Source organism: Triticum urartu, chromosome 6, assembly GCF_003073215.2.
Source record: "Triticum urartu cultivar G1812 chromosome 6, Tu2.1, whole genome shotgun sequence".
Classification (NCBI taxonomy): domain Eukaryota; kingdom Viridiplantae; phylum Streptophyta; class Magnoliopsida; order Poales; family Poaceae; genus Triticum; species Triticum urartu.
The window spans coordinates 287,427,140-287,440,900 of record NC_053027.1 but is presented as its reverse complement, the minus strand read 5'-3'; the positions used below and the strand labels follow the sequence as shown (position 1 = coordinate 287,440,900).

The 13,761-nt window shown below is 44.2% G+C and overlaps 1 long non-coding RNA gene across 1 annotated transcript; it reads left to right on the top strand.

Annotated features, from left to right (window-relative positions):
• The first annotated feature begins 3,081 nt into the window (after nucleotides 1-3,081).
• LOC125513264 lies at nucleotides 3,082-7,626 on the top strand. Its single transcript, XR_007285830.1, has 3 exons — nucleotides 3,082-3,617; nucleotides 3,975-4,939; nucleotides 7,368-7,626. It is a non-coding gene; the product is annotated as an uncharacterized LOC125513264 (long non-coding RNA).
• Nucleotides 7,627-13,761: the final 6,135 nt, after the last annotated feature.

Sequence of the window (13,761 nt, the reverse complement as noted above, 5' to 3'; positions counted from 1 at the left end):
AATCGTACTTTATTAGATATGGTGTGATCTATGATGTCTCTTACAGATTTAACACTATTGTTTTGGGCTTATGCTTTACACACGGCTGCATTCACGTTAAATAGGGCACCATCTAAATCCGTTGAGACGACACCGTATGAACTGCGGTTTGGCAACAAACCTAAGCTGTCGTTTCTTAAAGTTTGGGGCTGCGATGCATATGTGAAAAAGCTTCAACCTGATAAGCTCGAACCCAAATCAGAGAAATGTGTCGTCATAGGATACCCAAAGGAGACTGTTGGGTACACCTTATATCGCAGATCCAAAGGCAAGATATTCGTTGCTAAGAATGGATCCTTTCTAGAGAAGGAGTTTCTCTTGAAAGAAGTGAGTGGGAGGAAAGTAGAACTTGATGAGGTAGTTGTACCTTCTTTCGAATTGGAAAATGGTTCATCACAGAAATCAGTTCTAGTGATGCCTATACCAATTAGTGAGGAAGTTAATGATGAAACTTCAGATCAAATTACTACCGAACCTCATAGGTCAACCAGAGTAAGGTCCGCACCAGAGTGGTATGGTATTCCTGTTCTGGAAGTCATGTTACTAGACCATGACGAACCTACGAACTATGAGGAAGCGGTGATGAGCCGAGATTCCACGAAATGGCTTGAGGCCATGAAATCTGAGATGGGATCCATGTATGAGAACAAAGTATGGACTTTGGTTGACTCGCCCGATGATCGACAAGCCATTGAGAATAAATGGATCTTCAAGAAGACTCGCGGTGATGGTAATGTTGCTGTCTACAAAGTTGGACTTGTTGCGAAAGGTTTTCGACAAGTTTAAGGAGTTGACTACGATAAGAACTTCTCACCCGTAGTGATGCCTAAGTCTGTCCGAATCATGTTAGTAATTACCGCATTTTATGATTATGAAATTTGGCAAATGGATGTCAAAACTACATTCCTTAATGGATTTCTTAAAGAAGAGTTGTATATGATGCAACCATAAGGTTTTGTCGATCCTAAAGGTGCTAACAAAGTGTGCAAACTCCAGCGATCCATATATGACTGGTGCAAGCATCTCGAAGTTGGAATATACGCTTTGATAGTGTGATCAAAGCATGTTGTTTTATACAGACTTTTGGAGAAGTCTGTATTTACAAGAAAGTGAGTGGGAGCTCTATAGCATTTCTAATATTATATGTGAATGACATATTATTGATTGGAAATAATACAGAATTTCTGGATAGCATAAAAAGATACTTGAATAAGAATTTTTCAATGAAAGACCTCAGAGAAGCTTCGTATATATTGGGCATCAATATGTATAGAGATAGATCAAGACGCTTAATTGGACTTCCACAAAGCACATACCTTGAAAAAGTTTTGAAGACGTTGAAAATGGATCAGTCAAAGAAAGGGTTTTTGCCTGTGTTACAAGGTGTGAAGTTGAGTCAGACTCAATGCCCGACCACTTCAGAAGATAGAGAGAAAATGAAAGTCATTCCCTGTGCCTCAGCCATAGGTTCTATCATGTATGCAATTCTGTGTACCAAACCTAATGTGTGCCTTGCTATAAGTGTAGTAGGGAGGTACCAAAGTAATCCAGGAGTGGGTCACTGGACAACGGTCAAGAACATCCTGAAATACTTGAAAAGGACTAAGGATATGCTTCTCGTTTATGAGGTGACAAAGAGCTTGTCATAAATGGTTACGTCGATGCAAACTTTTACACTGATCCGGATGACTCCAAGTCGTAAACTGGATGCATGTTTATATTGAATGGTGGAGCTGTCAGTTGGTGCAGTTCCAAGCAAAGCGCCGTGGCAGGATCTACGTGTGAAGCAGAGTACATAGCTACCGCGGAAGCAGCAAATGAAGAAGTATGGATGAACGAGTTCATATCCGATTTAGGTGTAATACCTAGTGCATCGGGTCCAATGAAAAACTTTTGTGACAATACTGTAGCAGTTGCCTTAGCGAAGGAATCTAGATTTCACAAGAGAAACAAATACATCAATAGGCACTTCAACTCCATCCGCGATCAAGTCAAGGAGGGAGACATAGCGATTTACAAAATATATACGGATCTGAATGTTGCAGACCCGTTGACTAAGTCTCTTCCACAAGAAAAACATGATCAACACAAAGACTCCATGGGTGTTAGAATCGTTACTATTTAATCTAGATTATTGAATCTAGTGCGACTGGGACACTGAAGGAAATATGCCTTAGAGGCAATAATAAAGTCGTTATTTATATTTTCTTATATCATGATAAATGTTTATTATTCATGCTAGAATTGTATTAACCGAAAACTTAGTACATGTGTGAATACATAGACAAAACAGAGTGTCCCTAGTATGCCTCTACTTGACTAGCTCGTTGATCCAAGCTGGTTAAGGTTCTTGACCATACACATGTGTTGTCATTTGATGAACGGGATCGCATCATTAGAGAATGATGTGATGGACATGAACCATCCGTTAGCTTAGCATAATGATCGTTAAGTTTTATTTCTATTGCTTTCTTCATGACTAATACATATTCCTCTGACTATGAGATTATGCAATTCCCGGATACCGGAGGAACACCTTGTGTGATATCAAACGTCACTACGTAACTGGATGATTATAAAGATGCTCTACAGGTGTCTCCGAAGGTGTTTGTTGGGCTGGATAGATGGATTTTTCATTCCGAGTAACGAAAAGGTATCTCTGAGCAATGTGACTAATGAGTTAGTTACGAGATGATGCGTTACAGAACGAGTAAACACTACACCACAGTAAAAACTTAAGGGCAATCAACCGCCGAGAAAAGCAAAGAATTTAGGTCAATTAACTATCGGTAAAGATTTAACGACCGGGCAAGTATTTATAGGTCAAATTATCTACCGGGAATGATATGGCAAGAGTGGAAATGTATCTGCCGGCAAGTTTAGGGTCAATGTAACTGCCCTAGAAACTAAACGGGGGCAAACACAATGCCGGTGACTGAAAAATTTGCGGCAAAAGCGCGCGAGCCAGACAAAACAGCAGAAGTCACGCGTAGCGGCCTCCACGCGCCACGTGGCCGTGAAATTACTCTGTTTCCCCGCTCCCCACCACAGGCCGACCCAGCCGCCGCACTCATCGCCGTTAACACCACCTCTTCCGCATCCCCCGATCCACACCGCCCGGCCAAGGGCCACGGCTCCATTCCCCAACCACCACGCCGCCGAACCCATATACCCCCATCTCCCACACCACACCCCCATCTGAATCCACGCTGCCCGGCCTGCCACATCACACCCCGTTGATGTCGCACTCGCGCGCTGGCTGCAAGGCGCCATCGATGTAATTCCCCTAAACTGAGACAGAGAGAGGGAGGACGGGGTCATGGGGCTCCTCCACGCGCCTGGATCCAGGCGCCACTCAACGCATCTTGCTCGATCTGGCCGCCGCCGCGCGCGTCCGTGCTGGATCTGGCCTTCACAGTCGAAGCTGGGTGGAGGAGCATGGGGCGGTGGCTTGGTTGTGGAGGTGGGGAAGCGAGCACGGGGCGGTGGCTTGGTTGTGGAGGAGGTGAAGCGAACACGTGTTGTTCTGGCTAGGAGGTGAGTTGCTCATCCTCGATCTAGAGAAGGGGAAGGCAGAGGTGAGCAGGATCCCCTCAATCTTCGATCTGGAGTAGTTAATTTTGTATGGCTGGCTTCTGAAACCGATATTGCATTATGTGCGTCGAAAAACATACAATTTTATATTCTTATTTGCAAATTCGGAATTGCATCGTCTGTTCGAACAGTGTGCTTATGATATTTCCGTACGTATGACTCAAAATGTAACATGCAGTCTAATTTGCATAGCCAGTTCATTTTCTTGGTGCTTATAGATCTGTTCCAGTTAATAATTCATTCTAGATGATCTTTTTTTCTAGGATTAATTTTAATTTAATAGATAGATTGATGTTTGTAGACAAGGTCTTCAGGAATAACATTTTAGTGTTGATGTTCAGGTCTAGGTTCACAAGTTGAGGTAAGCTGCAGCCATAAATAATCGAAGAAGTACAACTTCACAGTTTTGGTGAGATTCTTGATCCTAGTTGAAGACTTATAATGGTCCTTCCATCATGTGGCATCGTTTGACTACATTTTGAATACCTCGTAATTTGTTTCTATCATTACATAGTTGTATCATAGGGAGTAAAATATATTGTGGTGTGATAATGGAAATTCTTGAATTGGACCATCACCACAACGGAAATATTGTGCTCTTTTGAATGTTGTTGGTTTGACGACCGTGTACACGGCAAGTGGGTAAACTTTGATATATTTGGAATCACAGGTATGAACTCTAAGCATTTATTTAACTCTGGTGAGAACTTGTCTGACGAACAATTATTTCTGCCTCCCCAAGCAACTCAAGCGTATTCTGTCCAAGATTCCATTAACAAAGATTCATGTAGTGTTGTCCATTCGAAGCCAGGAATCCTTTTGAATATTCTTGGAAAAGAAATGAAAACTTTGAGAAGGTTGATGAACCTGTGATTCTGTTCCTTGGTTTAGATGCTAATGTAAATCTCCAGCCTGATGTTCTAGATGCACCTCGTATTAGAAAAGATATAGATGTACAATTGTCAGTCAGGTTAAGAAGGATAAATATGTAGCTTAAAAAGCTCTTTTAGTATTTTGTAATGTTCCTCTACTTCAGGCTATGCCCTGTGCATAAGACGCACTATTGCTAATTATGTCTTTTATATTTAAGTATTCCTGCAGAGTGCTTCTTTGTTCTATTTTAGATTGCATAACACTTATACTGATTCTAAGATGATGTTTCTTTTCAGGAAAAGAATGGCAAACAGAGGATAAAGAGATGATGCTGCTACATATGAAGATTTGCGAACAGGGAATGTAAGGCTTGTCACATAGAGGTTGAATGAATTCATTCCAAGTCTTGTATGAACAAAACAACAAGGCAAAGGTGACGGTCGCCCTTGTGTGTTGATACATCTTGTGGATGCTAGTTTTTTATCTATAAAGCAGAGCTACGACCTAATTTCTTAAACCATTAATAAAAGAAATCAAGAAATTCATATAAACTATGGATGTTACAACATCATGACCTTCCTGTAGGCAGCATTTATCCAGATCTGTTTGTGCCTCAAACACTCAGGTGAGGGGTTATCAGATATAAAATACGTGTAAAATAAGAAAACTGAATACCCCTGTCCATGTTTATTGTTATCCCAAAAACTTTGGTTCAGTTTTTCTCTAACCTCATATATAAACTTTTCCTCATGGTTTAACAATACTCCATCCAGTTGAGCATACTGAGATTCTCTAACCATGAAATATATTCAGCAAAAAATGTGGAGCACTGATCAAACGAGACATTCATGCTTTAGGGTGTGTTTGGTTTGAGCCCATACTAGCCCCACCAAATTTTTGGCATGACCAATGCAAGGGTATGACCAAAATTTTGGCTAGCTGTTTCTGTTTGGTTTGTAGCCATCGTATGTCCAAAAAGTTGGCAGAATAGATCAACAATTGGTTTCATTCGAATAGAAAGAGATCAACAATTCGTTTGCAACATACCGATTTGATAAAAACATTTGTCTTCCGTAACTTTCTAACATGACGAAAGCCTGTTTTGCAGTCAAACAGAAAAAAACAACAAAAAGAAAACTGACATGCACAGCAAGTTCCTGCAGAAGCGGCTTATCCCGGTGCATGCGGTCGCTAATTGTGTGGGTACATCGTTAATTACAATCTTAAGAAACCGAAACACCAGCTTGCATGCACTAGATATAGAAATAAAAAAAGAAAGTACATGGGACCCACCAATCAGAGGGGGCAAGTCGCCCTGCCAGTATTTTGGCGCAGCTTTTGAGCGCCCTGGAATCGCCCGCTCGTTGGCGAGAAATACATGGGTGCGGCGCTGGCGGGCTGGGCGAGCCAGTTCGCTGGCAACCATCCAAACGACTACCAAAATTCAAGGGTGAGCCAATATTTTGGTAGGGTCAGCTTTGGTTCCAATCCAAACGCACCCTTATTGTTCTGTAATGAAAGACTGTCTCTTTTGATATATATCTCCTTTTAAGTAACATAAAAGCAGTAAGAAACATAGCACTAAGTGATTGGCTTGACCATGGCTGCACACATCTGCATGCTTTCATTCCAGAGCATGGCTTATAGTTAAAAAGGGTTATCCCAGCTTAAGAAACAACTAAAAGAAGAATGGTATGCTATTTTGCAATGCCCTTATTGGAATCTGAGGACCATGGTGAATGCTCTCGTGTGATCTATTGCATGGACTCGTAGATATGTAAAATTTCTTTAAGATCATGTCTATTTTAGAAGTTGTAGGTTTCTCAAATTGCTTCCTATTGATAATTCTATGTATGCACATCGAGGTTGTTCGTAAAGGTATGCAGAAGCAACCATGACAGCAGGTCAACCTTTTGGTTTCATTATTATATAGACAAGGCGTATAATGAACTAGCTCTTGCAACAATTAGACCTTATCATGGGTGCCTTTATATTTAGTTCATTTGAAATAACAAATTTAGTACCGATCACAAGGGCCATTCTATTGAAAAGCAATCATAAAGATATGTTATTTTCTGAATCAAGCATGTCTCTGAAAGTAGGAACCTACCTTATTTTCTACTAAGAAACTAGTACTTTTTTTATTACCCAGAAGATGTGCATACTTCCAATCAGATGTTGTTGTCCTTTTATTAGGAATCAACGAGAAACTCTGTTTCTTAAACAATTCTGCAGCTACTACTTAAACTTTGCACACTTTGGACAACACATCATGGACTAATAAAGGGACCACACAAGTACATATTCAGTAAACCAACATTCTTTTATTTTGAGCAGCCTATATTCATTTCAGCAGATGATTTAAGTGCCTGCAAACTCTTTTTCTTTTTGTTGGATCAACATTTTTTCTGAAACCAAGCAGCATATTAATTAGAGTACTGTTCAGTTGGTATACATTCTCATAACTATTGATTCTCACTGTCTAGCACTAGTACACACTACACAGAACAAACATGTACAAAAAAACAGAAGACAGTATGCATTACCACTGGATTGCTAGTGATTACCTTCAATTTTTTAATGTTCTATTTACTTCACAACAATCAGGAGAAACTAATACACCAAAAGAAGATCACTATAGATAAATATTTATAATGATAGGTTGTATAGTGCATAATCTGTTCCTATGACTACATACACACATTCTGTTTGTGCCTTGTGGAATGCAAAGTACAGGGCGACACACACATATCTTTTTCATCTGGATGAGTCGATTTGGGTTTTTAGCCCGTGCAACTTCTATGTTTGGAACATGTGTTCATCCGAGCTGATCTAATTGGTCATTCTCTTTTTATTAACAGGTCACAAGTATAATGCCTTTGCATCCACAAGGTTCTAGAGGTGTGTTTGGTGAGCTAAAAGGGTCTTTTGCTGGTTTCGGTTTTCTCCATAATGTAAAACTTTTACTTGTGAACCTACAAATGTACTCATGTGTGCATGTAGACCTGATGGATGGTTGTGCTTTTGGTTGTCCTGTAACTGGACTTGTATGCCCATGTGTGCATCCAGGCATTGTAGCGACCCGACCTGAATGGATCAAGTCTCTGTGCTTAAGTGTCATTTCTGAATCGGTATGCTGACATACACAGTACTCGAAGGATTTATAATAGAGGTAAATCACATGTATAAAGTAACGTAAATACTATTACCTCAAATCCAAAATAGCGGAAGCAACAAGGTTGTGGATTCCCATCAACACCAACGGCAAAGTTGAGTGTAGAAATCGTAACCCTAACGTATCACTTACTCGTCGTAAGAAACCTGCAACATGAGACGTTGCAGCCCGAAACGGGTCAGTACATTGAATGTACTGGCAAATTCACACCATAGAGAATGATGAATAAAGACTATCACTACATGCATATTTGGCTGGTGGAAAAACTCTATGGTTATAAGGTTTTTGCGTAAAGCCAATTTTTCCCTACTGCAAAGGAATAAATTTATTTAACTATCATGGTGGTTGTTGAACATTGAGAATGGTTGACAGCATTCTCAATCCCAATTAAGTGAACAATTAAAACCCAACAACATTAATTAGAAGTAACATGTTGAGATTCACATGATATTCAAGTACTAGATACTCAAGTTGTCCATAATCGGGGACACGGCTAATCATGATTAGTTTGTACACTCTGCAGAGGTTTGCGCACTTTTTCCCACAAGACTCGATCGCCTCCGTTTGGTTTCTCACACTACATGGTGTTTGAGAAGATGGATGACCGAGACATAGTCTTTCAGAAGCGCTAGCACCTTACGATCGGGTAAACCGGTACACCTACATCCCCTACATCTGCTAGTCTACCACTGTAAGAGTTCGCACAACTTAGTCAACTATGCCAGAGCCCATAATGGCTTGTGGCTGCACACGAAAGTTACTAGCATGAATGATCTTATGATCCCTTTGAGCCTGGGTGGCGGTCCGAAAAAAAACAGGCAAGTCCTGATAGACATCAGGTGCCTCAATCCACCCAGATGTGTGTTTAAGTTGCCACCTTAGATAAACCATTAAAATTATCAACTCACATCTGTCATGGATATCACTCACCCAATCCACGTCTACTAGCATAGCATGGCATAATAAGAAAACGTAGAAGTAACTCCCAAAGGTTTCATAATAATACAGGTGATAGGTACTACCTCATCTACTTCCCATCCCACAATTTAATTTAGATCCTAATCATGCAATGTGAGAGGATTGATCTAATGCAATAAAACATGGGTTGTAGAAAAGGTATGATCAAAGTGTTACTTGCCTGCAATGTTGATGAAGATGATTCGCACTCAAAACTCTTGATAGATCTACTCGTCACACTCCGGTCAATCTATCGTAAGCAAGCAATAGTAACCACACATAAGCAATCACTTAAAAGATCAGAAAGATCGAAGAAAACGATTCGAAAAACTTCAAAACCAAGCAAATAACTCTTGCAACATAAAACAATTTATAACAGTACCAAAATTATGTGAATTTGGCTTTATTAGAATGTTTAGGTCAAGAGCTTCGATTTGCAAAAAGAATCAACTCAAACGGAGCTACGAAACTCAAGTTATGATCAAACGGAGTTTGAATTCAAATCTGATCTAATTCAAATTTTAAACTTTTCAAAAACATGTTTAAGTTGTTTATCCGGATAGAGGAGATCATAATGAAGACGTGGGCATTGGTTTTGTTGGATTTGGATAAACGGGTAAAAAGATGTGGTGTTTTGAAAATCAGGGACTAAACTGCAGAGAAAGAAATTGCAACTAGGTCCCTGGATACGTGTCAGAAATGTACTGGCCGAAATCTGTTCACTGCGAGGCTAAAAACGGCGGATGTTCGCTATTTAGCGCATATCGGTTAAAAAAAGAGACATATCTAATCCTAACCGTAGCTCTAAGATCGGACGGTTGAGGTGACAGGGGGCTTTACCGCGGTGGTCACGTCGTCGGCGTCAGAGAAGAAAGCGGCGGCGGCGGCGGCTCAAACGGGACGGCGGCTCCGGGGCTCGGCGGCGCGGTGGAGAAGATGGAGAGGCGCGGCTCGACGAGGAGAAGGCGGTGGCGGTGTGGGCGCTCGGCCTCGGAGTCGGAACGGCGCGGGCTTGGCGGCGGATCTCGTGAACTCCGGCGAGTTCGCGCGGGGCGTGGAGAGCTGCGGTTTGAGGCAAAACGAGGCCAGGGCCTCGGCTTATAAATGGGGGTCGCCTTGGGCGAGGGGAGAAGACGGGGGAGGCGCCCGGGTTGAGCACGGCGTCAGCCGGCGAATCGTGCGCGTGCTGGACTCCGGCGGGAGGTCGGTGACGAACCCGACAGGTGGGCCCCACCTGTCGGTGGCTGGGCGTGGCAGCGTGCGCGCGGAGGAAAGAGCGGGCGGGCGAGGCGAAGGCGGTTCGGGCGCGCGGAGGCCGCTGCTGAGCTGGGCTGGCGCTGGACTGGGCTGGGCCGGTCCAGTTCGGCGGCGGAGGAGGATTTGTTTTTTTTAACATAGGCAAAAGATAAATAAAATAAAAGCGAACTAAAAGAAAATATTATATAGCCATATAATATATCAAAATTTTCAGAAAAAGATTTTCTACAAGTTGAACATTTTTATAATGCCAAATAAAATCCACACTAATTTAGATAATTCAAAGAGTGCTACTGGTCTAATAAAATTCAAAGAGGCAAAGGTACGAACATGAAGGGCAGAGAATATACCGGGGTTTGTACTAATTGCCGGGAATTGTTTTTCCCGACAGGACTTTCAAGGGCGGTTTGTAAATGCCGGTAAAACTCATTCTTGACAGATAGTCTGCCTCCAATAGCTAGTTTTCCTGGCAGATCTAGTGTCCCCTAAATTTTGGTCATGGTGTAGTAAAGAGACTTGCCGGTAACGAGATTCAACTAGGTATAAAGATACCGACGATCGAATCTCGGACAAGTAACATACCGATGACAAAGGGAATGACGTATGTTGTTATTGCGGTTTGACCGATAAAGATCTGCGTAGATATGTAGGAACCAATATGAGCATCCAGGTTCTGCTATTGGTTATTGACCGGAGATGCGTCTACATAGTTCTTGAACCCGTAGGGTCCGCACTCTTAACGTTCGATGACGATTTGTATTGTGAGTTATGTGTTTTGGTCACTGAAGTTTGTTCGGAGTCCCGGATGAGATCACGGACATGACGAGGAGTCTCGAAATGGTCGAGAGGTAAAGATTGATATATTGGAAGATGGTATTCGGACACCGGAATGGTTTCGGGTGGTTTGGGTGTTTTTCCGGAGTAACGAGGGGTTACTGGAACCCCCGGGGGAACTCATGGGCCTCATGGGGCTCGGGAGAGAGAGGGGACAGCCCACAAGGTGTGGCCGCCCCCCCATGGGAGTCTGAATTGGACTAGGGGAGGGGCCAGTGCCCCCTTTTCCTCTCCTACTCCCTCTCCCTTCCCCCTTTCCCACTCCGGAAAAGGAAATGGGAATCCTACTAGGACTAGGAGTCCTAGTAGGACTCCCCCATGGTGCGCCCCTCTAGGCCGGCCACCTCCTCCCCTCCTCCTTTATATACGGGGGCAGGGGGGCACCCCAAAGCACAACAGTTGTTTTCTTAGCCGTGTGCGGTACCCCCCTTCACAGTTTACTGCTCCGGTCATAGCGTCGTAGTGCTTAGGTGAAGCCCTGCGCGGATCACATCACCGTCACCGTCACCACGCCATTGTCCTGACGGAACTCTCCCTCGACCCTCTATTGGATCAATAGTTCGAGGGACGTCATCGAGCTGAACGTGTGCTGAACTTGGAGGTGTCGTACGTCCGACAATAGACCGGTTGGATCGTGAAGATGTTTGACTACATCAACCGCGTTAACCTAACGCTTCCACTTTCGGTCTACGAGGGTACCTGGACACATTCTCCCCCTCTCATTGCTATCCATCTCCTAGATAGATCTTGCGCGATCGTAGGAAAATTTTGAAATTGCATGCTACGTTCCCCATCAAGGAGCCCCCGGGCATGGCCCGAACGCGATGTCGGGTGTCGTTAGGGTAGGCCCTACCAAGTGCACATGCAAGAGGGTAGTAGTTGCTTGTCCTTTGGGATCTTCTTTGCTTCTTCATTAAACTGAGCCCATGTCAGTTTCCGATTCTCCCTGCGTCGCCTAACGCCAATTGCAGTGGGGCCACCTTTGTAATGGCCCGTGAATGACTTTAACGCACGGGTGAGTAACTACCAATTCACTCTTCCCACCATGCTCTTATCCTTGGCCACATATGCTGCATGCATTGAGTGGGGTAGGTAACGGAGGCGCATGGTGCAGGAGAGCGTCAAGGAAGGGGCCCAGTATTCATGGATTGGCGGAGGAGGGAGGCGGTTATTCGCTGAGGGATCAGCTCCCAGCTTTGATCGGCCTATAAAAGAGGGGGTGGGGAAGGAGCGGGAGTGTTCATCCACACACCTCTCCTCCTTCGCTCCCCGCCTTCTTCTGGTCATGCTGAAAGGGAGAGGCCGAGGCCAGGCCCCGGGCTCAAGCTTGGAGTTGATGATGTTGAATGCTCGTGTCGATGCTTGGGGAGTAGAAGAAGGGTGCGGTCACACCTTTGCTGGGGTAGGATACCCCTACCGTCTTAGCACAAGCCTTAGGCGGTGCACCGGTAGTGCGGCGGTAGCGCCAGAGGTAGCAACTTTGGTGCGCCTATCGCCGGGCCGCCCGTGGCTTCAATTTTAGTGAGGGGCTACATGAGCGACACCACACAGGGGCACATAATGGACGCAAAGCGTGGTAGTCGATCGTGGCCTATCTCCCCTTCTCCTACGATGTCGAAGGGAGACCGCGGAAGTGGTTCACCATTGGTAACGACAGATCCCTCCCTTCGGGGTATTGCCTGTCTTGCGTATGGGAATGTTCCTTGTGCCCGTGCATGCATCTTCAGGGGACGACATCCTTCTAGCTTCGGGTTGTTGGAGACGACCATGCTCTCTGTGGAGCCCTCCGGAGCGCCAGGTGCCCGTTCTGGCCGCCGTGGTGAGGGCTTAAGTGGCAACGGCCGCGCCCCCTTGAGCGACGGCAGCGAGGAAGGTGGCAGCAAACCACGACGCACCAAGAGCGAGGACGACTACTCCGATGCGGCGTGATTTCTGGCAGCACCATCATCACAGGCTGGGCCTTCGATAGTGCCACCAACTTCTCCTGCCCTCCGGTTTCTTCCTCCCAGCCTGGGAATGACGCCATCCTGATACTGGGGAGGCACCGAATCCTAGCCAGGCCTTCGCTCTGTCTTCTTCGTCCCCCCTCCATAGTTTCAAGGAGGGGAGGGACAGAGAAAAGGCATCATGGGCGTTTATCTTTTTTCAATCTAAAATATATAGTTTTCTGCCAAACTTTAGTTTAAATTATGTAATCTTCTTTACCCATGTTTGTATTCTGTAAATCTGTACTAGTTGATCAACATATTAATGAAAAAGACAAACCTTGTCCGGTACTTGTGCATGCAACATGTCCATGTAGAGGTGAAATGCCTCTATACATTCAAGTAAACAAGTTTTCCCCGGCAGGCTATCCTGCCGGTACCCTCAGTTTGCTGTCATGGAGCTAGGCCTGCTGGGCACAAATCGTGAAGAGGGGCCATCCCCCTGCCAAACCTTCTCGCCAAAGGCCACTGCAACCTTCTTGACCGAAGCAACATTCGAGTCAAGGAATCGGAGCACCTAATTTTCGAAAGTGGCGAGGTTTTCACATGCACATGTCTCTACTTACAGAACATGTATGGGTAAGAAAGAACTTATCTGTTTGGCTTGCCAGGGATCACAATGTAGGATCTTCTTCTCTCCTCCTCTTTGGAACCGAGTCCACGGTAGGAGCCTGCAGTTTAGTGCAGATGAAAATGATGCCACATGTGATCTTTTCTACATGCTCATGCTATGCTTATGCATGCATGCAATTTGTTGGGGGGGGGTCAGGGCTTCATTTATTTCTCTGTTGCTCGGGATCTGCGCCTGGCTTTGTACAAGGGGTTACATGCAACATCGACAAGGCCTGTATAAGAGGGTGGCTGCTGCAGGGCCTGATAGCCGCACCTTACAGGTAGAACTTACAGAGAAGTGATACGTCTCCAACGTATCTACAATTTTTGATTGTTCCATGTTGTTATATTATCTGTTTTGGATGTTTAATGGGCTTTATTATGCACTTCTATAGTATTTTTGGGACTAACCTATTAACCGAAGGCCTAGTGCAA